The sequence below is a fragment of the Ornithorhynchus anatinus genome, chromosome 4, assembly GCF_004115215.2.
Source record: "Ornithorhynchus anatinus isolate Pmale09 chromosome 4, mOrnAna1.pri.v4, whole genome shotgun sequence".
Lineage (NCBI taxonomy): Eukaryota > Metazoa > Chordata > Mammalia > Monotremata > Ornithorhynchidae > Ornithorhynchus > Ornithorhynchus anatinus.
In genome coordinates, this window is record NC_041731.1 from 105,650,600 (window position 1) to 105,677,476 (window position 26,877).

Genomic DNA, 26,877 nt, shown 5'->3' on the forward strand with positions numbered 1-26,877 from the left:
GCTGGTTACATTCACTAATGCATTGGTCTAGCACTGATTGAGAAAGTTGGTGAATGAGTCTTAGGCCACATTTCCTCTCCGAGGAGTGACTATCATCACATGTTCATTCATAAACAAATCCTTACCCTAAACCCAAAAATAATCCCAGAGAGGCAGTCTTCAGGGGAAAAAAAATCAGTGCTTATTCAAAATTAATCAGACATTACTGTGTTCAGAGCAGTGTACTATGCCATTGGGACAGTGCAGTACAGCAGAGTTGGTAGACATGTTCCCTACCCATGAGGAGTTTACAGTCTATATGGGGAGGCAGACAAGAAAATAAATTAGATATTTATTAAGTATTGTGGGGCTGAGGGTGGGGTGAATATCAAGTGAATAAAGGGTAAGGAACTGGGTTCATAGAGGACACATAAAAGACAGGGAGTAGGGGAAATGTGGGCTAAGGAGAAGACCTCTATGAAGTGATGTGATTTTAGGGTTTGAAGGTGTGCAGAGTGATGTTCTCTCATATATGAAAAGGGAGGGAGTTCCAGGCCAGAGGCAGGAGTTGGGTGAGTGATCAGTGGCAATCTAGTTGAGATTGATGTACAGTGAATGCATTGGTTAGAGGAACAAAGGGAATGTGCTGGACTGTAGTAGGAATTCACTGAGGTAAGATAGATGGGGTGAGTTGATGAAGTGCTTACTTTACCAAAGACAGCTAGGCAAAAACCCATAAATTACCTAGACAATCTATCGATACCATTTACCGAGCACTTATTATAGGTAGATCACTGGGCTAAGTGTTTGGGAGAGAATTCCTGCCTTCAAGAAGCTCAAAATCTATCAACAGACATAGAGGTTAAAATGATTTACAGGTAAGAGGATGAAGGAAAAGTGGACAGGGAAAAGGGCCGATGTGGTAACTGAGGGGATTGGGGAGATGATAAAATCATGGAAGGCCCTAGATGGAGAGAACTACAGAACTACAGAAGAGCTTTTAGGTGTGGCGAGCTATGATCAATCAATGGCATCTACTGAGTGCTCACTGTGTGCATAGTACTGTCATAAGTGCTGTGATATGGTGGCTATGAAGGGGGAGGGAGTTCCAGAGAGGGGAAGGACATGCACAAAGGGTAAGAGGCAAGGGAGATCTGAGCAAAGTGCAGGAAGAAGGCTAGCTCAAAAGGTAAGGGAACTGAGAGATGGGATTTAGTGGGAGAAAAAAATGAGTAGGCAGGAGACAGTTGATTGAGTGACTTAGAGTCAATGGTCAGGAGCTTCTGACTGACAGAGCAATAGACAATCACTAAAGGCTTTCAAAGAATATAGGAGACTTTCAGAATGACAACTTCTCTCATTTTCATCTTGGATTTGAGGAAAATTTCCATGTTTAATGAAAATGATCTAGATGGGTGGTTTAGCTGTCCACATTCACTGAATAATTGCCAGACGTCTACTTCCTTGTTTTTGACTGTGTGGGTTTGACCTTATTGTACTTGTAGTGCATATATATATATATATATATATATATATATATATATACACACACACAAATTTAGATATATATATTCAAAGTTAGACCCTAGTTCTCTCTCCCCATAAATCACATAGTCATATTCCTAGGCAGCAAGGTAAAGCTTTTCTCTGAATTAAGTATTTTATTTTCCACATCAGAGTGATCTGAAGGCACACAGCTAAGACACATAAGCCTGGTAATGAAAAAAAAAAAAAGCCAGATGAAGAAACTGGATCCAGATTCAACTGTGAAGCAACATCAACCCTCCAAACTACTAGAATCAGGTGTACACTCTCCACTGTGGTTTAAGGAGTTGATTTTTTTTGAAATGGTATTTAAATGCTTACTATTGTATCAGGCACTTTACTAAAAGCCAGAGTAGATCCAAGGTAAGTCAGATTGGACACAGTTCCTGACCCACACAGGACTTGCAGTCTTAATCCCCATTTGACAGATGAGGTAACTGAGCCACAGAACAGTGAAGTGACTTGCCCAAGGTCACACAGCAGACAAGTAACAGAACCAGGTTTAGGATCCAGGTTCTCTGACTCCCAGGCCAGTGCTTTTTCTTTCTCTCAAGGCAGCAGTTTCCAATGAACCTACTCTGGAAGTGAGCTTATATCCAGTTGCTATTAATGCTATCTTCATAAAAGATCAAGAGGGCTTGGATTTGAAACAACTAGATACTTTCTGGATAGGTTTTCAACAGATATACACATACACACACACAAACATATATGAATAAATTAAAAGTCAGATTGTAGTGTAAGGTGGACTCCAAATCATCTGCATATTTGCTGAAGAAAAGAGTTGCTTCATAATTTTCAAACATATTGACCTTTCACAAACCTAATAGTGGCATAATGGAGTTAAAAATTGGAACACTCTGATAATTGATGCTGAAAATGGCAATCAATTTCAAAGTGATTTTTAAAAATAGAACTAATGGCCTCAGTTGCCTGAGGAAAGAGCATTTTGGGGAATCTGAAGACCTTGGTTTTAGTCTCATGTCTGTAGCTGGTTAGCATGGTTGAAACTCATATATGCACTTCATGATGCTCCGTGGTCCTTCCTGTCAATTGGCTTCCTATACTCTGTGCCCAGAGCGATTATGACTAACCAAGATGAGAATGGTCTAGGCTGAAGGCCAGGGTACCACACAAAACACTCTCATAATAATCATTTCTTCTGTGTGGGTTCTTGGTATTAAGAATCATCTGCCATTTCTGAGAAGAGACACCCAATCACCTTGTTCTCTCCTACCTCATCTCACTGCTCTTTTACTAAAAACCAGCCCACATACTTCACTCCTCTAATGGCAACCTCCTCACTGTATCTCAATCTTGTCTACCTTGCTGCTGACCTCTTGCTCACAACCCTCCTCTGGCCTGGAACACTCTCCCTCCTAATATCTGACAGACAATTACTCTCCCCCACCTCCAAGCCTCACTGAAGGCACAACTTCTCCAAGAGGCCTTCCCTGAAAAAGCCCTATTTTCATTTTTTTCCAACTGCTTTCTGCATCACCTTGACTTGCTCCCTTTATTCAGCCCCCCTCCCAGCCTCATAGCATTTCTTTACATATCTGTTATTATCTGGTATTTATTTAATGTCTGCTTACCCCTAGACTGTAAACTCATTGCAGGCTGGGAATGTGTCCATTATATTGTCATATTGTACTCTCCCAAGCACTTACTACAGTGCTCTGCACACAGAAAACTCTCAGTAAATAAAATTGACTGATCTCCCATTGTCCTTTCCTAAGATCTGTTCTAATACAATATGAATTTAAAAAATTGGCAATTATCTAGTTTGCTTGTGTTGTGTAGATTGGAAAATCTGATTATTCAGGACAAGTGTCAGTCTGGCAATTATATTTATTGAGGGTTTACTATATGCAGAGCACTGTATTCAGCTCTTGGGAGAGTACAATTAAGCTCTTTTGACTGTGATTACTTGATGCTTAACAACTCTCACTTCTTTTTGAAGTGAGTCATCCTGTACATAGGAAAAAGGTCACTGTTACAAGTGGGAATGAAAACAAATCAACTTTGTGAGATGGAGAAGCTAGGAACAATGTCTGTGGTCTTGGAATAAAAGGCACAAAAATATCTATCAATAAAAGGTATTTATTGAGCACTTACTGTTTGCGGAACATTCACTGTTTGCTGAGCATTCTACTAACTGCTTGGGAAAGTACAATCCAACAGAGTTGGTAGATATATTCTCTGCCTACAAGGATCTTAGAATCTACAGGGATATGTTCCTTTCGTCAGTGTCACTACAATTTGAGTTAAGCCACCTAAAGTGAGTTTGGTATGTTTATTATTGTTTGCGAGATCAGGGCCTATTAGTTATCAAGTTTGAACTACACTTCTGACCATCCAACACAGCCTTAGTACAAGAGGCACCATAGCTAAATCAGTGAAAAAGGCAGAATTACTGATGTTTGGATCACTTTGTGAACAGAAGTCACTTTGGGTTTTTAAATTTGGCACTTATGAGCACTACATTCACTAATGATGAAATGTGATCAGAAACATAAGGATTTGAATGTATTATGTACATATATATGTATATATCTGTATGGATATAGATAGATATTTTGAAATGTAATCTAGCTTCTTACCTCTTGCACAAAATGCAATAATAAAATACAACTCCCAAATGTATAAGCTTTTTCTGGGATATGAAATTGATAATACCCAGATTCTCTAACTGGAAAATTTTCTTAAGCTTCTAACCTTTAACTCTTCTTCCTGAACCTCTCTCATAAATACTTTCTGCAAATATAGAGTGAAATAATATTCAAAAATCATGTCAACCTGATTTTTCAAATGGGGTCAATGTTTCAGTCAGTTAAAAGTGAATTCCCAGACAAGTTGAACAGAGCTAAAATAATGCAATTAGTAATATAGAGGAGACAGTCTAAAAAAGACCAAAGCATGTACCATGTAACACAATGTCCAGCTTCTTCTAGTCCAGACAAGGAAAAGCTGTTTTTCCCAAAACTGAATGCACTACAGTAATAATATGACATGTAGAATTACTTTAAAAGGAAAGAAAATCATTTGTTTGGTCCCTACCACATTTTCTCTCATTGGTTCTAACTTCTGTATTGATTTCCCTTTCCATTGAGTACAATGATGCCTCCCCATCATTTCTACTTTGAGGCTTTCTTCCCATCCCCAAAGGCAATTGCTCTTCCCTCTCAAACTTGGTAATAGCTCCTTGATAGCTCCTATTCCCTCTCTGGTTTAAACAACAAGATCGAGGTTCCTGGAAGTCTGAAGAGGATTACAGTGAACTACCTTTATCTTCTTCCCCAGACCCTCACCCCTCCCCCAGCCTAGTATTTCACTGAATACATATTTCTCAAACACATCACAACTGTATTTATTATGCTTCCCATACCCGGGAAGTCTTAGCCAAATGAGAACATGGCAATCACTCTGGCCACAGTTTCTGTTACCACCACAGCCCTACTGGAAGAGTCAATGCTTTAATGAAAGACTGATAAAGTATATTATTTTAACCTTAATTAACCAACACCTTGCAATTTACATAGAGAAGCAGCATGGCTCAGTGGAAAGAGCACGGGCTTTGGAGTCAGGGCTCATGAGTTCGAATCCCAGCTCTGCCACTTGTTGGCTGTGTGACTGTGGGCAAGTCACTTAACTTCTCTGTGCCTCAGTTCCCTCATCTGTAAAATGGGGATTAAGACTGTGAGCCCCACGTGGGACAACCTGATTCCCCTGTGTCTACCCCAGCGCTTAGAACAGTGCTTGGCACATAGTAAGCGCTTAATACCAACATTATTATTATTATTATTATTACATGATTTTTTTCCCCACTCTTCTTCTGAAATACTGAAGTTGGCCTGACCTCCCCCATAGCAGCTGTTTCCCTTGCTCCTCTGCTTTCTCAAGCTTTGCATTTCCTTCCCCTCCCAAACTGTGGCATTTCTTCTACAGGGAGAAAGCTAACGTTTAGTCCATGTTTCTCCAGTCTTCTAGAAACTCCAGTGGTTGCCCATCCACCTCCACATCAAAGACTTCTCACCATTGGATTTAAAAGCGCCCTTCCCCCTCTTACCTCTTTTCATGACTCTCCTACTACAACCCCGTTCATATACTAATACTATTGAATGAATGAATGAATGAATACACATCACTCATCTAACACCAACATTTTCACTGTACCTTCAATTCATTTATTTTGCTGCCAACCTCTCACCCACATTTCTGTTCTGGGATACACTCCCTCTTCATATCCAACAGAATTATTCTCCCTGCCCTTGAAAGCCTTATTGAAGGCACATTTCCTCCAAGAGGCCTTCCCTGACAAAGCCTCCCTTTCCTCTTCTCCCACTCCTTTCTGCATCACCTTGACTTGCTCCCTTTATGCATCCCCCATCCCAATCCCAAAGCACTTATGTTTTTTATTATTAAGTGCCATTGAGTCATTTCTGATTCATAGCAACTCCATAAATACACTTTCCCCAGAACTTCCTGTCCTCTGCCATCATACACAACCTAATGGTTCTTCCATCGTCATTGTTATGGTCTCTATCCATCTAGCAGCTGGTCTGCCTCTTCCTCATTTTTCCTGGACTTTTCCTAGCATTAGTGTCTTCTCTAGAGAATTAGTTCTCCTGATTATTTGTCCAAAATATGCTAAGTCGAGTTATTTGGCTTTCCAAAGATCAATTTGTCTTAATTTCCCCTAAAATCTATTTGTTTGTTTTTCAGGCAGTCCATGTTATTTGTAAAAGCCTTCTCCAACACTAGAGTTCAAAAGAATCAATGTTCTTTCTATCATGTTTTTTTTCCACTGTCCAGCTTTTGAATCCATACATTGTCACTGGAAACACCATCGAATTGACAGTTTGTACTTTTTGTGGCAATTGTTATACTAGCACATTTCATGACTTTTTCCAAGCTCTTCATTGCAAGTCTTCCTTACATAAACCCTTTGCATATTTTGTACATATCTACAATTTACTTATTTTAGTGTTTGTCTCCCCCTCTAGACTGTGAGCTCATTGTGGGGAAGGAATGGACCTCTTTACTGTTACACTGTACTCTCCCCAGTGCTTAGTAGAGTGTTCTGCACGTAGTAAGCACCCAATAAATACAATTGACTGACTGAATGACTAGAGTGGCCGTCCATGGCTCCCTACTAAGAGTTCACTCGGTTTTGAATCACTTAGAACACCAGGTCCGATAATGAGGCTGCCCTAGATTGCTGCCCTACCTCTAAATTAGTCTTTTCTAAATAGCCAGCACTATGTGTTATGTCAAATATCCACATTATGGCTCCTCTTCCCCACCCACCAATTTATGAAGAAATTATATAAGAATGTTTGGGGCCAATCCAGAATAAGTTGAACTGGTGTCCACATTTATTCCATAAATCCTTTATTTTTGAAGTTACATCTCAGCTGTTAAAGTCCTCTTCAGGGAAAAAATTCATTGAGGTCAATGCTCAAGATTGATATTTTCCTCAGTTTAGGGGGAATTATGATTTTATTTCTAAGACCAATGGAAGAAGCACAGTTGAAGGGGAGAACACATACATGGTTCTTTTTTTTCTTTTTAACACAATTTAATAACAACTTTGCTTTTGGTCAAAAATATTTGTAATATTAATCTTTATGCTGGCAGTCAGGGACTCTCTCCTAAGAAACATCTCTGTTAGTTCTCTGTAGGTTCTGCCATTCAAGGTTTTTATTTTTTATTTTTTTACTCCCCCCAACCCCCACCCTTATTTTGAAGGGAATTGTTGCACATGTTCATTTTATTCCAAAATTTCATAAGGATTTTTAGTACGGAAAGTTATTGAGCATGCAAGGTTCCGCAGATGAAAAGCTCCCTAAGCGTGCATTGACAAGGAGGACCAGGGCTGTTACAGTTTGTTGTGTCAATGATTTGCAAATAATGGGTCTCTGGGAGATTTTTAAATTGCAGCTTTCACTCCAGGCCGGCAGTGCTTTTTAGGATGAGCTGAGTTGCTATGAGGCTTGGCACTCTTCAATGCACCTTAGGCAGGGGCTCTTATACTTCCATTGAGATCATAACAGCTGGCCATTACAATCAATCTCAATGACATATTTTTCTTGTATTTTTTTCTTTAATAAAAGAGGAAAGCACACACAAAAGGCAATATTAAAGTTGTAACTTAAGACAACCAAAGTGAGGAGGCTCACAGTACCTCATGAATCAAGCCATTAGACCAAGAATGTCTATATCATGCACTGATTACACACAGGACCCTGTAATGCTAAGGCATCAGAGGTGAGTATAGATTAGCAAAGTAGGACTACTAAGCATGAATTTTCAAAGAATTCTAGGCTACCACCTTTTCATCCTTGCAGAACAGTATTAAGAGCTCTGATTTAACAAGTAACATCATGTGAAAAACTTTTCACTCTAGGAAAATATGGCCAAAAGTAAAACATGTAGAAATCAAAAACTAAAAACCGGGCAACACTTAAAAAAAAAAAAGTTTTGCTAAAGTTCAGATGCCCATAAAATTAATAATACTTTTCACCTATCACAGTGGCTCCATCCACAGCACTACTTCAAGCTTCTCTCATATAAATAAGAACACTGAAATGTAGGTCATAAAGGTCAACAAGTGCCAGAGCTGGGATTAGAACCCAGGTCCTCTGACTCTCAAGCTTGTTCTCTATCCACTGGGCTACACTGCTATGCCCTCTCTACACTGTCTTTGGCATCATGGATCCTAAATGGATTCACCTGAGCTGAAGTGGGATTCCTAGGAAAACATCAACTGCTACCAAGTTCCCTATTGAGGGATTTCATTAGATTCGAAAATAGATGAGGGAAGGGGTCATATCTTTCTTGTATATTCCTAAGTTCCTAATTAAGTAACACACACACACACACATTAGGCACCTAGTACAGTTAATAGTTATAACCATCATCTATTTTTTTTTTAAAAAAAGCAATCTGATGCACCAGGACTGTGAACAAAGAATATTCAAACTGTTGCTCCCAAGGAGGAGCAGAAAGATTGAGATGGGAGTGTCAGACAGGAGGAGCTACAAGGAAAGAGAGCCAGGACCTTAGGAGAGACTCGGCCAAAGAGGATTGAGCCAGAAGTTTAAGTCAACTGTATTTATTGTCTGCTTACTGTGTGCAGAACACTGTACTAAGTGCTTGGCAGAGTACAATATAATAGACACATTCCCTGCCTAGAGTTTACAGTCTGGGGGTGGAGGCAGGAGATAGGGGCAGACAACAATATAAAATTACAATAAAATTACAAATAAATTACAAATAAAATTAAATTACATGAGTGGGTCTGGGGGTGATGAATAAAGGGAGCAAGTCTGGACAATGCTTAGTACAGTGCTCTGCACACAGTGAGCGCTCAATAAATACAATTGAATGAAAGAGAAGAGGAAAGGAGAGCCTCTTGGGTATGTGCCTTCAATTAAGACTATGAAGGTGGGGAGAGTAATTGTCAGATGTGAAGAGGGAGTACATTCTACAACAAGGGCAGAATATGGGCAGGGGCTGGTGGGGAGATAGGTCAGACTGAGGTGTAGTGAGAAGGTTAACATTAAAGGAATTGATTGTGTGGCTGAGTTATAGTAGGAGAGTAGTAGGTGAAGTAGGAGGGGGTGAGGCGAAAGTACATTAAAACCAATGGTAAGGAGCTTTTGTGTTTGATGTGAAGGTAGAAGGGCAATTACTGTAGTTCTTGCCCTTGAAGGACTGGGCATGGAGTCACATTAGACTGTGATGTAGTCATCTGCCTAAAAAAGAAAAGGATATGAAACATAAACCTAGAAGTAGTGGAGAAAAAGAAGGACATCAAGGTCACAGGCAATGGAGTCAAACCATAGGCCTCAAATGAGAATGTAAATCTAGGAGATTATATATTTTTGCCCTTTCCCTGTTAAACAATACAGTCTCTGAGATTTTAACTGACAAAATTTGATGACAAGATTTTCCTTTCACTCTTTGGATTGCAGAGAAAGTAGCCTCAATGGGAACATGGAGAGAAATCCCCAACAATGTTTCATTTAGAAGAGACTACAGGAAACCATGCCTTCAAAAGCATTGGCGTGCACACACACACACAAATATAGAGTTAAATGACATCAATATAAAATATTAGAGTTAAGCTATGAACAACTTGACTGAGATAGTACATATTAAAAGAGCAAAGATTTGAACTACATGTGACTTTTTAAAGAACTAGATGAGACATTGAATTATCACAACTGAGAAACAATGGATCGTTGGCTAGATGAGGAAATCTGACAGATGGCAGCCAGACGAGTCTGCCCGGAAATGGAAACTCCTTGCCCGCAACCTTAAAACCCCAACCAAAACAAAGAGATGAATTTATTCTTCTCTTTTCCAGATTCTCATATTGGGGGAAAAATAAAGTCATGATGGAAGAACCTCCCCAGCCCCCACTCCCCAAACACAATTTAGCATTAAAACACTTTCCAGCAACAACTACTGCTAAAATGGTAACTGAATTTTTTGAGCCAAACTATCCTTTGGATCCTGGTCAGATCTTCACCAGAGAAGCAATAGCACACAGGAGCCTTAGCAGGGTGAACTTGGGCAAAATGGAAGGGTTACAGCTTTGATCATAAACTTGAAGATTATTTTCTGGATTTTCTTCTTAGACATCTCCGCTCTGGGGAAAACTCCCTGCAAACAAGGGACACATGGAGAAAAATTTCTAAAAAATAATGTTTCATTTAGAAGAGACTACAGGAAACCATGACTTTTCCTTGTTTCTCCTACCTTCCCCCCTTCCTGGAAAAAAGACACAGTGGCATCTCCTGCTCCTCAGGGGACTCTGTTGCCTAACTCCCTAAAGGGTGCTTGCTGGGGCTTAGATAGCACAGTTCATCTCAACCTCAGGACCTTCAAGCCCAAACACACCACTTTCTGCTCTGTGCATTCTATCAGTCAGTGGGTCTTCCTCCCTGGTAAAAAGGCCTTAAGTTCACAGCATCACTGAAAAAGACTGGCACTCCATCTTCTCAGATGTTTCAGATTAAGAATGAATTACAGTTCACGTCAGTGCAATTAAAACCTAACAAGGTGCACATGGTAACTAGTAGGGCCACCTTGTAACCACGTTTATATGAACTCTGCTAGTTGGCATTTTAATCAATTGGTTTGACCTTTGCTTTTTGATAGGGTGACTTGTACCAAAGTAAGTTCATGGCACAGCTATTTACCTGAACACAGTGAATGGCAGATACCTCAAAATGTATTCAGTGCATTAATTAGCAGGAAAAGCTTCATGAAAGCATAGCCCATCTGCAATGGCTTGGAGTTAATGAGTAATTTACCATGATAGCTAAATTGTAATGTGAGAGGGTTTTCTCTTTAATATGGTCTTTCAGGGGAAGTTTTCCTTCAATTTGGGTCATTTTGGGGGCAAGGGTTAAGTTTCACAAGAAACAGAATTTCATTATGCTGGATTGTTACTGGAGTAATGAAAATCAAATGGAAACCAAGGAGATTCTTGAGAAAAGTCAGACTTCATAAGAGAAAGGTAGGTGGGTGTAACTGAACTTTCAATTTTTAAGGAAGACATTTTTTAATCAATGTTTGACCTCATTAAGGTCTGCTTTAAAAAAAAAAAACTTAGTTTAGAACATGTTCTTATCTGAATGTGTTCACGATCTCCAGCATTTGCAGGTCAATGTAGCAACCTTTAAAGAAAAATGAACATGTTATGTTCATAGAGAATTAAAATGGAAATGTCTTAATCAGCAATATTGATTCATCTCTGCCTCTCCTAAAAAACTCTTGGAAATTACCCACTTCAATCAAATCCTTGTCTACTTGAAACAAATGTTTCGAAAAACCACTGCATTCCAGCATGGAAGGTGAACTTTTGTGTCAAGAAAGCAATTCAACTGAGGAAAGGTTTGATCAAAATCTTTACTTTTAGTGTTTTGCTAAGGGCAAGAAAGTTCCAGGCCAAATTTTGATTAATCATTAATATACCTCAAATTTACAATTGGCTGAACACAGCTGAAGTCATTAGCTCTCAACTTCTAGATATGGTGCCAAGCCTCCAACCTCAGTTCTGAAAAAGGGTATCAAGGGTCAGGATGTTAATCTTCATGTTTGGCCAAGTTACCTGCAGGAAGGGGAATTTCCATCTTTACTGAATTCAGGGTGACTAGCAAGTCTCACTGTGTTCTATAGTTGTAGATTAGCAAGTCTCATAAATTAATTTGTCTAGCAAGGACATAAATTAATTTGAGAATACAGTTTAAATCAAAATTCTGTAAAAATGTCTGCTTTTATAACAAAATAATGAATATTATTTTGCATTATCCCTTTAAAATACATGAAACTTCCTTTTATAGGTTTAAGTCAATTCTTATGAATTATATATATTATAATTATATGAATATATATTATAGAAATTTAATGAATACAAATTACATATATTACATACATTAGAAAGATTATATTATTTTTATTAATGCTTCTGTTTCAGAAAGTGAAAAGAAAATAGCTTCAAACTTCTTTTCAAAATGGAACAAAATTCTAAAGCAAGGACTTAGACTGCAATAAAGGCACTGATTTAACTACATGAACAATACAGTTTAATATATGTTGTCATAAATCCTAGACATTTTCTGAGGATGTCAACACTGGTTATGCTAGTTATGTTCACTAGCTCCTAGTAGTTAATAACTTAAGCATTGTTTATGAAAGATATACTTTGACTAAAATAAAAGGGGTTATGTGTCAGCTTTATTGGTTAATGTATGAAGCATGTTGGTAGATACAGTATATTTTCTTTCACATGTCAGATAGAGTACTAGTTTGTGTAAATCACGAGCTTGCATGCTGGATTTTATTTAAAACACATTGGCCTATAAATACATAAAACATTGCTTTATGTGAAATGCTCAGCTAATTTATTGGTGTCTACTATGTAGGTGAATTATATTGAATGCCTTTTCAAGGAAAACATACAGGTTTATGTGTATAATATAGTGGTTTGTCTATTTATATGTACGTTTGGTCATATTTATGACTATTACACTAGGTTTGCAAGTAAAAATACAATGACATTGAAGGGTATTCTTGTCTGTATGTAAGAAGAAGGCCAGGAGAGCAAAATATCAACCATTTCCTACTTTATAATGTGCAAGAGGCATAGATATTTTAATTAGATCAGTGAACTGAATATATATGTTGACTATACTATGTTTTTTAAATATGTCTTTATTTGTCAGGGTCCTTTCCATGAATTCCCCCCACCACCACCCCAGAGGCCACTTAGTTCAGTGCCCGCTATACATGTGCTTAACAAATACCATAAAAAAAAAAGGAAATCCATGAGCATCAGCAATGTTTATATACAAATGCCCAAAGCATGGGAAATAAACTCAGAACTAAACGTCTGAGTTTAGGATCACCATCATGAGCATGAAATGCTAGAACAAAAGGGCATAAATTCCCCAGGATAGATAAGAATGCAGTTAAAGGATGAGTTATCCAATACTTAAAAAAGGACTCCAGAGATGATCTTGGGCTCAGGAAACAGAAGGTCAAACTAGGAGGAACACTACTAATAGTAATGGTGCTTTATTGATGGTGCTTATATTATGCTGTAAGTATTGGGTTAAGAATCTTACCATCAGACCAAACATAGGCCCTGTCCCACACCCTGACAGAAAATGGATGCATGAGAACAATTAGGGTAAAGTTAACATTACAAATTAAGCAAACCAAAATAAGTATTACAATATTTTTGAAATTATTTGTTTGGAGAGCCTCAACTTCACTCCAGGCAACAATTTCTACAACCACTGTCTCCCCAGTGTTCTTAAAAAAAACAACTAGAGGCTACCATCATGTGGTCTATGGTGGCAGAAGGTTAGACAGTGTCTGGGATAAAATGAAAAGGAAAAAAAAATATAAAGATGACACCAGGAAAGAAGCTTCCTATGATATAGATCTCCCTACTGAGGGTAGGAGATGAGGTGACATCTTCTTGGGTCTAGCAGCATTGGATAGGGATATGGCAATGATAAGAAACTTCTATTTTCTATATTGCTGAAATAACGATTCTAGTCTGTAAGCTTTTTGCGGAAAGGGGCCAGGTGTATCAACTCATATTGTACTCTCCCAAGTGCTTAGTAGAGAGAAGTAGTGTGGCTTAGTGGAAAGAGCACAGGTTTGAGAGTCAGAGGTTGCGGGTTCTATCCCAGCTCTGCCCATTGTCAGCTGTGTGTCTTTGGACAAGTCACTTCACTGTGCCTCAGTTACCTCATCCGTAAAATGGGAATTAGGATTGTGTGCCCCATGTGGGACAACCTGATTACCTTGTATCTACCCAGTGCTTGGAACAATACTTGGCATATAGTAAGGGCTTAACAAATACTATCATCATTATTACACTGCTCTGGACACATTAAGCACTCAAATATGATTCGTTTTCAGACATTTGCTGGAAAAGAAATAAGGGGGCATGAGTTGGATACAATGCCTCTTGCCAGCATTTCTGCAAGGTACTAAAGAGCTGAAAAATGGCACTGAATTCCAATACCAATAATAGTAATAATTATAATTGTGGTATTTGTTAACCAATCCATGGTGTTTGAGTGGTTACCATGTGCATAGCTCTGTACTAGGTACTTGGTAAAGTTCATTTCAAAGTTGGTAGACGTGATCCTTGCTTAAAGTGCTCACTATATGTCAACCACTGTATTAAGTGGTGGAGTATATACCAGACAATCCCAGTCAGACACAGGCTCTGTCCACATGGGTTTCACAGTCTAAGCCAGAGAGAGAACAAGTATTAAATCTCCACTTTACAGATGAAGTTGCTATAGCACAGAGAAGTTAAGTGACTCGCCTGAGGGTCCCAGAGCAGGCAAGGGATGGAATGGAAATTAGAAACAACATTTCAGACTCTGAAGCCCATGCCCTTTTCCCTAGGCCCTAATCCTTCTTATTCTGCCATCTAAACAGTATGTTGCACATGGACAAAAGAATGAACAAAGAAATAGAAAAATAAAGATAGTTATGTCATTTGGGATCATGAAAGTTTGGTGTTAAAATCTCAAAATTCAGACCAAATTATGGAGTCCTTGTATTTTTTCAAATACCATATGGGTGTGATGCTGACAAATAACACATATATTAACTGACTACTAGTGCAGTTCCATCAAGGCTACTTAAGTGAAATGCTGAGCATCAAGAAATGAACATCAAGCACCGAGAAGTTCGTTGCTAATACTTAATGAATCAAGGCAGCATATGAAAGAATACAAAAAGGACGAACTCTCTAGTCACTCAACATGGATGGAATTGTAAGTCAGGTCCCTGTCTCAGTCACATATGCACACTGGTTTAAAAAAAAAAAGGAAGCTTTAAGCTATAAACATACATATACACACAGAAACCTCCTCTATTGGGTGAGTTGAAACAATGTAGTTCTGGGGCTTGGGAAGACAAGTGCTTTAATCCCAGTCCTGCAAATAAGGAAAAGCTGCTGTGGGCTGTCTCATCAGGGACAAGGTTTTCTGACAGAAGAACAACCTAGGGTGGTCTTTCGACTGTAAACTTGTTATGGGCAGCGAACGTGTTTGCTAATTCTGTTATAAGCACTTGGGAGAGTACAACAGTGTTCTACACATAGTATGTGCTCAGTGAATACCACTGATTGATTGACTCTGAGGACAGACCCAGAAAGAAACCTGAAAGTGACTTGCTAACCCTGGATGGTGAGACCTCAACCTTTACAGATCTAGCCACCTGCTGGGTTGTACAGCTTTGGCTCACCACTGACACTATGTTTATTTCCAGCTGGAGTAATTATTTTCTCAAAGAAAAATCGTTATTTTTTCAAGGTTTTCAAAGTAAGTGGCCTTAGTTCAGCCTCAAAAATAATTTTCAAGCTATCTTTGTGGTTTAAATGGAATATTTCAATGCTTAAAGTTATAGTGAACCAACTGAATAATTGTATTAAAAAAACTAAGGTATCCAGATCTGAGCTCCCTCCTCACCTCCACCAAACTAATTCTCTTGCCGTCTTCAAAACCCTACTTAAAGCTCACCTCCTCCAAGAGGCCTTCCCAGACTGAGCTCCCCTTTTCCCTCTGCTCTCTCTCCCCTCACCTCTCCTCAGCTAAACCCTCTTCTCCCCCTTTTCCCTCTGCTCCTTCCCTCCGTCCCATCCCCTCAGCACTGTACTCATCCGCTCAACTGTATATATCTTCATTCATCCTATTTATTTTGTTAAAGAGATGTACATCACCCTGATTCTATTTATTTGTTATTGCTTTAATGAGATGCTCTTCCTCTTGATTTATTTATTGCCATTGTTCTTGTCTGTCTCCCCCGATTAGACTGTAAGCCCGTCAAAGGGCAGGGACTGTCTCTATCTGTTACCGATTTGTACATTCCAAGTGCTTAGTACAGTGCTCTGCACATAGTAAGTGCTCAATAAATACTATTGAATGAATGATATTAAGAGCCACCCTCATTTTGTTTTTCAATGGTATTTAAGTGCTAACTATGTGCCGGGCACTCTAATAAACTTGGAGTTGATACAAGACTATACAATTGATACAAGAGTTGACAAGAGAAGCAGTGTGGCTTAGTGGAAAGAGCAAGGGATTGGAAGTCAGAAGTTGTGTATCTGTATCTGTATCTCCCATGAGGGCTGTCAAGATCCAGTTTCCCCACCATGAAAATAAGCACTGGCCTATGTGCCCATTGTCCAAAATAAGTTAAGCAGGGGAGCTAAAATGAATGAGGCATTGGACTTAATAAAAAATTGGGCATTAGTCCTACTCAGATTTAAGTAGCAGGACTAGTAAAAATGATGTAAGAAGCCTTTTGAGAGTCAGGCGGTGGACCTGAATGAGAAATGTAATAAATTCTGCCTCCCCTATCTTTTCCTTTCTGGTTAGGTTTTTCTGGGGATCTGTCTTTGTGTAGCAGGGAGCATGTCTACCAACTCTGTTATATGGTATTCTTCCAACTCTTTAGTATCGTGTTCTTCACACAGCAAGTGCTCAGTAAATACAGTTGATTGATGGGGAGCAGGAAGTAAGGGGAAAGAAGGTGCAGAGGAGCTGTGTGTTCACTGATGTCTAATCATCTCATTTTATTAACAACAAGAGCCACAGAAACAAGGGAATGGCTGAGGATGAAGGAGTTAGGGGAGTGACATCACCCGTTAATCAAATCATTTATCTTATTCTCCTTGAGCAGGCTCCTTGCTGACCATCTTGCTTCCTGTTTCTCCCCAATCCAGTCCATATTTCACACTGCTGTTCGGGTCATTTTTCTACAGAAAGTTTCAGGCCAAGTTTCTCCACTCTTCAAGAAACTCCAGTGGTGGCCCATCCACCTTCGCATCATACAAAAACTCCTCACCATTGGCTTTAAAGCCCTCAATCACCTTGCCCCCTTCTACTTCACCTCAATACTCTCCTACTATGACGCAACCCACGCACTTCACTCCTCTAATGCCAACTTTCTCACTGTATCTCAATCTCATCTATCTTGCCACCAAACTCTTGTCCACATCCTAACTTTGGCCTGTAATGCTCAAGCTCTTCATATCTGACAGTGACTCTCCCCTTATTCAAAGCCTTATTAAACTGGCCTGAACTAAGCCTGACTTAGCCCTTTCCTCTTCTCCCACTCCCTTCTGTGTCACCTTAACTCACTTCCTTTATTCATTGCCTACCCCCAGTCCCACAGGACTTATGTACATATCTGTAATTTATTTATTTACATTAATGTATGTCTCCCCCACTAGACTGTATGCTTTTTGTGGGCAGGGAATGCGTCTGCTTATTATACTGTATTCTCCTAAACACTTAGTACAGTGTTCTGCACTCAGTAAGAGCTCAATAAACACAATTAACTGAGTCATTGAAGGACCAGTTGAGAGCAAAGGGGTCCTTTATCATTTCTTATATTGTCTCAGTTCAGAAGGCAGCTCAACTAAATCCAAAGAAGCTCGATTTGCATTCCAATCAATGAGGTCACTTTGTTAAATCAGGCTGCCTTTGTTTTTCTGTGTTTTTTTTTCTCCTAGCTACCTGATTAGGGCATATAAGAAGTTTTCATCTATAAATGTTGCTCAAAAAAGGAATTAAAAAACTTAGAATTCTTTTTTTGATGTATTTAAGATATTTCTGGAAAGCCTTCCACATGCTATATACACCCATATTGCCTCTAGTCACCAAGCACTAGAGAACATATGGTGAGTATAACATAGCATCTTTATATAGATAACTAGCTTGATAATAGTAATAATGATAATATTCATATTAATAAGTTAGATGAAATTTCATTAAAAAGGAGAAATGTAGTGTTTTAATATGTCCTTTCATCGAGGATAAATATGCAGTGATGTCTAAGGGCTCTATGCAAGAAAAAGCTTATGGTACAAGAACAAAGTTTGAATAAACCAACAATATCTAAAAAATGGTACTTCTAATTGATGTATGATGTTTTAGATTAATATCTAAAACCTTTGTAAAATGGTACTTCTAATTGATGAAGAAATTTGCTGTTAGACCTTTATATCAAAAATACCACATAAAAACCCAAGTCATAGATTGGGTCAGGAATAAAGGGTTTAGTCATGAAACTTTGAATCCTTACTTATGACTTTTGATTGGCTCTGGAGTATAGTTGATTGACAGTTGCTTCCTGCAGTTCTTTGGGAAATTCTCATCTTTTTCATGCATCTTTCCTGTTCTAGGGAAGGAGATGCTGTACATTTCAATTTCTTAATCACTTAACATGTAAATATTTTATTATGCTAACTCTCTTTATCATTGTGATATGAATATGAAAGCCAGGGAATTAAGTTTCAACTTAAACTCCAAGGAAGAACTTTGGAATCAGATAAGTGGCCTAATTTGTTCTTGCCTATTAAGAATTTGTAAGGTTTTGCAATTTAATCAATTCACCCTGTTGGGATTTGCATCATTTGAAACCCAGGAAGGAAGAAGAGAAACTTCTTTTTATCACTTGTCTTTCTCTAATGTTACCAACCCTCTGCTCTCCATTTTATCACCTACCACTCCACAATTCCACTAGCAAGACAAATCCAAGGGGCTACTTGAGAAGCCACAAACACTGATGTTAAGGTTTTCCAGGAAATTTTAGAATAAGGATTAGTAATAACTAGATGCAGAAACATGTTCTAGTGGGGAGATCTGTCACAAACACCCAGTTCATACCAACCAGGACCTACCCATACCAGGGGAGCCTCAGTGCCACATAAAATAAGTTAAACCAACACCTCTGATTACCAAGGTTACTGTGAAAAGTTTTTTACTTAGTTTTACCAACACACAAGGGAGTGACACATACGTACATATACTCACTCACTCCACCACCCAAGAGTTCAATACCAGTCTGTGGTCAAAGGAGGCCTTTCTGCCAATATTTCTTCTTTCCACTTCCAAGTGATGCTTCCTTCTTACTTCTCTTCTTGCTTCTGCCCCTCTAAGTGCCACCAGCTGCTCCCTCACAAGTGAAAATGAGCACCTTTTACTTGCCTTAAGCATCACAGTTGTGGCCCTATGTAGCAGTCACTGATTGGTCCAGGCACATTACTAGGTAGAACAAGGAGAGAAAGCCCCACCTCCCTCCATGCTCTTTCCCCACAGATCCTCAATCACCTGCCTCAGCTAGAGCCCATCAGTGCCTTAGCAAAGTCTCTTTCTTATTGTGTTCATGGAATCACAATCAGTCACTAACAAGGCAGCTTGATGTGGGCTCACCACAAGATCAAGCCATCACTTAATTGTAGTTATTGAGCATCTATTGAATGCTAGGCTCTTGCTAGACAGAAAGGTAACAGTTGAAGCACTACTGCTTAAAAATGTTTTATAAACAGACCTGGCAAGATAATTTCAGGGAAGGAAGCAGAAGCACAAAACTATAGTACCCCTAGGCCTCAAAAGAAAGTATTGAAGTCTTAAAAGGAGAAATTTGCATTATGAAAACAAGCTCCCTGTTTAGACTGTGAGCCCATTATTGAGCAGGGATTGTCTCTATCTGTTGCCGAAATGTACACTCCAAATGCTTAGTACAGTGCTCTGTACATAGTAAGTGCTCAATAAATACTATTGAATGAATGATAGTAAATAAGGAACCACTTTTGCCTAAATTTCCCAGAAGCTATTGAAATTTTCTTGCCGGAGAGTGGTTCCTCTGTCAATAGATTTCCACCCTTGGGGTGGGGCCGAGTTGATTTGAGGAACATCTTGGAGAAGAAGTTCAATTTAGATTCCAGTCCTGCATTGATCTGATCAGATCCTATATAGGACTATACAAGAAGAAGAATAATCTTTAAGTGGGGATTAAGACTCTGAGCCCCATTGGTACATGGACTATGTCCAACCTAATTACCTCATATATACCCTAGTGCTTAGTTCAGTGCCCAGCACATAGTATTAATAATAATAATGGCATTTGTTAAGTACTTACTATGTGCAAAGCACTGTTCAGGATACAAGGTGATCAGGTTGTCCCACATGGGGCTCATAGTCTTAATCCCCATTTTACAGATGGGGTAACTGAGGCACAGAGAAGTTAAGTGACTTGCCCAAAGTCACACAGCTGACAAGTGGCTGAGTAGGGATTTGACCTTATGACCTCTGACTCCCAAACCCGTGCTCTTTCCACTGAACCATGCTGCTGCTCTAGTAAACACTTAACAAATACCATTTTTAAAAAATGCCATAAATATAATGATTTTATGTGGTAATATATTTTTCTCTACTTAGGTATACTTAGGATAAACAGACACTTACTAGGAATAGTGCTCACTGAATATTGTAGAATATTGTACTACGGGCTAGGAAAAAATACACAAGTGGAAATAAGTAACAGTCCCTCTCTCTTCAGGGATTCAAAATTAAACTAGGATGAGTAATTTTGGGGTTACTGTAACCTAAAGTCCTTTCCATACACTGCCCCCAAGAAAAGACTTAACATGGCCATGCTTACAAGCACATAGCGACTGTGGCTTTAAATGACATTCTGAAGACTTCAGCCTTTGTAGCTTCTATTGCTATTCTTTCTAATTTGTAATATTGATTAAATCAAAAGTCCAGTCATTATCCATTCTGGGGACTCTGGTTCGGCCATGATTACTACGTCATTTACAGAGTTATCAATTGGATGCTGGCTGGAGTTTCCAATTCCAGGACTTTCTTGCATTGCTCTAAATACAGAATTGTTAACTTTGCTAGTAGTTTACTGTTATCAGTGAGGCAGCCCCAGTCCTGATCTCATGAAGCCAAAGCTTTTGAGTATCGGAACTGTATTAAGGGCCTGGAAGACGAGAGCAGTAGTGAGACACACGTTCATTGCACTCATGAGAAAGCACTTTAATGGAAAAAATAGACAAAAAACATTTTACAATTAAAGCGGGAGGAAGAACGAGGATAGAGAGTGAGTCGATATCATTTAGAAGGTACCAGACATTAGGTGTGCCCCATGCAGAGTCACATCAAAATGAAAATTTTCTATTGAAATATGTGTTCCCCCTTGCCGAATGAACCGTTAGGTTTTAGATTTAAAGCCTGATATATATATGTCTAGTGGAAAGAACATGGGCTTCAGAACTAGAAGACCTGAGTTCTAATTCTGCTCTTTTACTTGCTTGCTAAGTGTCCTTGGGCAGGACATTTTAACTTGCTGGTGCCTCCATTTTCTCATCTGAGAATATGGAGATGATACCTCTTTTCTCTTCTCCTTAGACTGTGAGCCCACACGTAGGACAGGAACAGTATCTGATATGCTTATATTATATCTACCTCAGTGCTTCCTCAACTGGCTTTTATCCTCAATTCATTATTCTCAACTCATCTCAATCAATCACTTGTATTGAACACTTACAGAGTGCAGAGTACTGTACTGTACACTTGTATCTGTACCCTTTGGGAATTTGGGATTCAATCCATCTTCAGCCCCAAAGCACTTATATGCAGAATCATAAATTATTTATTTATATTGATGTAATAAGGTTTTGTAATGATGATGGTATTTCTTAAGCACTTACTATGTGTCAAACACTGTTCTAAACACAGTGTAGATCCAAGCTAATCAGGTTGAACACAGTCCCTGTCCCACATGAGGCTCAAAGTCTTAATCCCCATTTTACAGTTGATGTAACTGAGGCACAGAGAAGTTAAGTGATTTGCCCAAGGTCACACAGCAGATAGGTGGCAGAACTAGAAGTAGAACCCAAATCCTTCTCACTCACAGTCCCATGCTCTATCCACTAGGCCACATTGCTTCTCATCTCCCCCTCTAGACTGCAAGCTTGTGGTGAGCAAGGAATGAATGCATCTACCAACTCCATCGTATTGTATTCTCTCAAATACTTAGAACAGCGGTCTGCACACAGATGAGTGCTCAATAAGTACACTGATTAATTGAATGATTTTTCAGAAAAATGATTTGGGTAGCAAAGTGAAGTACTGTCTTAAAAGGGGACAGAAAAGTTATAGAGAGGTCAGCAATGAGGTTGATTGATTCATTCATTCATTCAATCATATTCATCAAGCACTTACTGTGTGCAGAGCACTGTACTAAGGGCTTGGGAAAGTACAAGACAATAATAAACAGTGACAATCCCTGACTACAATGAGGTCACAGTCTAGAGGCGGGGAGATAGAAATCAATACAAATAAACACACATCAATACAGTAAATAAAATTACAGATATAAACATAAGTGCTATTGGGCCAGGAGCTGGGGGAAGAGCAAAAGGAACAAGTCATGGAGATGCAGAAGAGAATGAGAGATAAGGAAAAGTGAGGCTTAGTCTGGGAACGCTTCTTGGAGGATAGGGGCCTCAATAAGGCTTTGAAGGGGGAGAGAGCAACTGTCTGGCGGATTTGAGGAGGGAGGGCATTCCAGGCAAGAGGCAGGACATGGGCCAGGTTCGGTGGCAAGGCAGGTGAGATCGAGGTTGAGGTAGTTGCATAGTTAAGGTAGGAACCTTAACTAGTAGTCAGTTTGATGCAGTATTTATGGCAGGAAATAATGAGTAATGGGCTCGGCATGGTAGCAGTTTGGATAGGGAGGAAGGTCAGATTCTAGAAATGTGGGAAGGCAGAGCCAGTAGGATTTTGTGTCAGACTGAATGTGTGGGTTGAATGAGAAACACTGTAGACTCCTCATGGGCAGGGAAATTGTCTACCAACCTTGAATAGTCAGTGTTATATAACATTCAATCCGCATCTTTCCACTCCTCAAAAACTTCCAATGGTTGCTCATCTAGCACCACATAGAACCGGAATCCTTTTGGCACCCAATCAGCTTGCTTCCTTCTTGTCTTGTCTTAAACTGTTGAGTCATTTCCGACCCATAGCAATTCCAAGGACACATCTCTCCCAGAACGCCTCACCTCCATCTGCAATTGCCCTGGTAGTGTATCCATAGAGTTTTTGTGGTAAAAATACAAAAGTGGTTTACCATTGCCTTCTTCCACGCAGTAAACTTGAGTCTCCAACCCCTGACTCTCTCCCATGCTACTGCTACCTAGCACAGTTGAGTTTTGACTTGTAATTGATTGCCTTCTACTCCCTAGTCACTGCCCAAGCTAGGAATGGATTGGGTAGGCCTCTGCTTGACACTTCCTCCCATAGTCAAGACTGGTAGAGTACTGGAAACTCTCCAGGTATAATCCTGAGAGGGGTGCTATGTCCTACCAACTTCAAACCGCACTGATCTACTATTTCAACTCAGCCCATATACTCTGCTTCTTACTCAGCAACTTACTCGACTGTGCCTCTATCTCATCTATGTTGTCCATATCCTCCCTCTGACTTGAAATCCCGCTCTACCCTCCTCCCCGACACACACTCTAAACTGTGAGTTCATTGGTTGTGGGCAGGGAATGTGCCTGCTCTATTTGTTGCTCTATTGTACTCTCCCAAGTGCTTAGTTTAGTGCTTTGCATAAAGTAAACTCTCAATAAATATAATTGAGTGAAAGTATAATAGTCCACCACTCTTCCCACATCCAAAACCCTCCTAAAATCTCATTTCTGCCAAGAGACCTTTCAGACTAAGCCTTTAAGTTCCCCTGTCCACCCTCCTCTCTGCTTCTCTAGACTCTAAGCCTTTTGTGGGCAGGGACTGTCTTCTCTTTATTGCTGTAATGTACTTTTCCAAGCACTTAGTACAGTGCTCTGCACATAGTAAGCACTGAATAAATGTAATTGAATGAATGAATGAATGAATTTGACTGTATACGACTTAAACTCTTCGAAACTCACCTCAGCACTAACAGTACTTGCATAACACTTGTGTAAATATTCTTTTACTCTACTATTTCCCTTATCCCTAATCTTTCTCCCCTGTAGACTCTTCAGGTCCCTTTGGGAAATAATTGCATCTACCTGCTTTGTTGTGGTGTACTTTCCCAAGGACCTGTTTTTGTCTATCTGACTCACCCGATTAGACTGTAAGCCCATCAATGGGCAAGGATTGTCTATATCTGTTGCCGAACTGTACATTCCAAGCGCTTAGTAAAGTGCTCTGCACATAGTAAGCGCTCAATAAATACTATTGAATGAATGACTTAGTACAATGTGTAGCGCACAGTAAGTGCTCAATAAATATGATTGATTGATTGAATGATTGCTTGGCACATAGCACTTCACAAATATCACAATCATTACATTATTATTGATATTAACAAATCAAAACTTAAAATATAAATTAGCCTAAAAACAGGAGGGTTTTTCTCAGATAATAAAGGAAAACGTTATGGGACAGATCCTTCTCAAGAGGATGGAGTAAAATGGTTTACTTTTTTTAGATGAGAAAGGACTTTTTATAAATCAGTTAATCAATCAATCAATTAATCAATGGCATTTATTGAGCACTTCCTATATGCAGAGCAGTGTACTAAATGCTTGGGAGACTACAGTACATCAGGATTAGCAGAGATGTTCCCAGCCCATAATGAATTTACATGACCTTTAGCCGGGGCTGGGGAAGTGGAGAAAGATCAGCTTCCAGTAGAAGAGGAACTATGGGTCCAAATCAATTCATGGATAAGATTCATTCATTCATTCATTCATTTATTTATTCATTCAACCATATTTATTGAGCACTTACTCTGGGCAAAGCACTATACTAAACTCTTGGGAGAATACAACATAACAGTAAATATTAACAGTAATCTAGTAGGAGGAAAATTTAGAAAACTTAGAAGTCTCAAGAAGAATTTAGAGATACTTCTGAATAATTTGTCCAAGATGATTTCTTAGAATGGGAAATTAAAGATGATAGGTATTTTTTTTTCTTCATTTAAGTTGACTGTAGTGTCTCTTTCTGAGATAGCTATCCAACTGATTGTGTTTTTTACATTCTTATGCTACTTATTAAAGGTAAAGTTGTTGCAAAAATAGATTTGTCACAATAAAATGGAAAAACTTTGAAAAAATGTTGACGTTTTTCTGTAAGTTTTATTTTCTTTCTTGTTTGTAGATTTAAAACTTTTCTCTCAATTAATATAGCATTGGAAGTGTAATGAAACTAAAGAAATATATTGAAAGAAAGGTTTCTAACATGATGTGTTTATGATACTTAAGTTGACTAATTTCCAAAATGTTTTAAATACTAAAATAAAAGATTATTGCACTTTATGGATGAAGCCTACATCCATAATTATAAATTGTACTAAAATGTAGTTGATGGGTAAAATTTCTCAGCATTATGACCATTTTGAATGTGATTGTTTGACTTTTGGAATAAATTATTAACAAAATGGAAATTTAAAAGTATTTGTGAGATGCTACTTTCATTGGATTAAAATCCAAACAGAACAAGCATCACCAAACACATAATAATATAAGTCTGACATGCAGTTTTCCTTCAGGAGGTATTCGGGTTTTAGATTTCACCAAGTCCCTCGGAAGCTTTAGGGTTCTTAGGAGACCCAGAGTCAATTTTGAGCAATTTTGCAATTTGCTATCGGGAATCTTAATACACATTCAACAAAACACTGAAAGAGGCAGTGTGTTGGATACTTAGATTCCTCCAAAGACTATCAATAAAAGAGCCCAGTAGGAAAGAAGCAAGATGTAAATAAAATATATCTGTTTTAGGGCACTACATAAGTGGTATTACTGGAAAGATAATATTTTTTCAAAAATCACAAAAAATTGCATTACAAAGGAAACAACATGCCTTAAAATGTAACTCCATTTTGGATTTATAATAGCTAATCCATCCATCAATAGTATTTATTGAGCACGTATTTTATGCAGAAGACTGTATTAAATGCTGGGGAGAATATAATACAATAGAGTTGGTGGACACATACCCTTTTCACAAGATGGGGAAGACGGACATTAAAATAAATTATGGATATGCACATAACTGTGGTGAGGCTGAGGGTTGGGTACTTAATGGGGTACAGATGCTGATGATGGTATTTGTTAAGTGCTTACTATGTGCCAAACACTGTTCTAAGTGCAAGAGGCAATGCAGAAGGAAGAGGGAGTACAGGAAATGAGAGCTTAGTTGGGGAAGCCCTCCCCTTGGAGGAAATGCGATTTTAATAAGGCTTTGAGGGTGGGGATAGTGATGGTCTGTCATAGGTGAAGCAGCAGGGTTTAGAGAAGCAGCAGGGCTCAATGACTAGAGCATGGACCTGGGAGTTTGGGAAGAGTCATTATAACAATAAACAGACAAATGATTTGAGCAGCAGAATGAAGTATGGACTGGAGAAGGGAGAGATTAGATGCAGGGAGAAGTACTTCAGCCTTGTGGAAAGAGCATGGACATGGGAGTCAGAGAATCTGGATTCTAATAATAATAAGAAGAAGAATGTTGGTATTTGTTAAGCACCTACTATGTGCAGAGCACTATTCTAAGCACTGGGACACATACAGGGTAATCAGGTTGTCCCATGTGAGGTTCACAGTCTTAATCCCCATTTTATAGATGAGGGAACTGAGGCACAGAGAAGTTAAGTGACTTGCCCACAGTCACACAGCTGATAAGTGGCAGAGCTGGGATTCGAACCTGTGATCTCTGACTCCCAAGCCCGGGCTTGTTCCACTGAGCCACGCTGCTTCTCATATGGAATTCTAATCCCAGCTCCACCATATCTGCTGTTTGCCCTTGGACAAGTCACTTAACTTCTAAGGTTCTCATTTTTCTCATCTTTAAAATGGGCATTTAGACTGTGAACCCCATGTGTCCCACCTGATGAGCTTATATCTGCCCCAACGCTTGGTACACTGCCTGGAACATAATAAGAGCTTAACAAATACCATTAAAGGAAAAAAAAAATCAGAGAAGAATATGATACAGTAGTCAAGATGTGAAATGA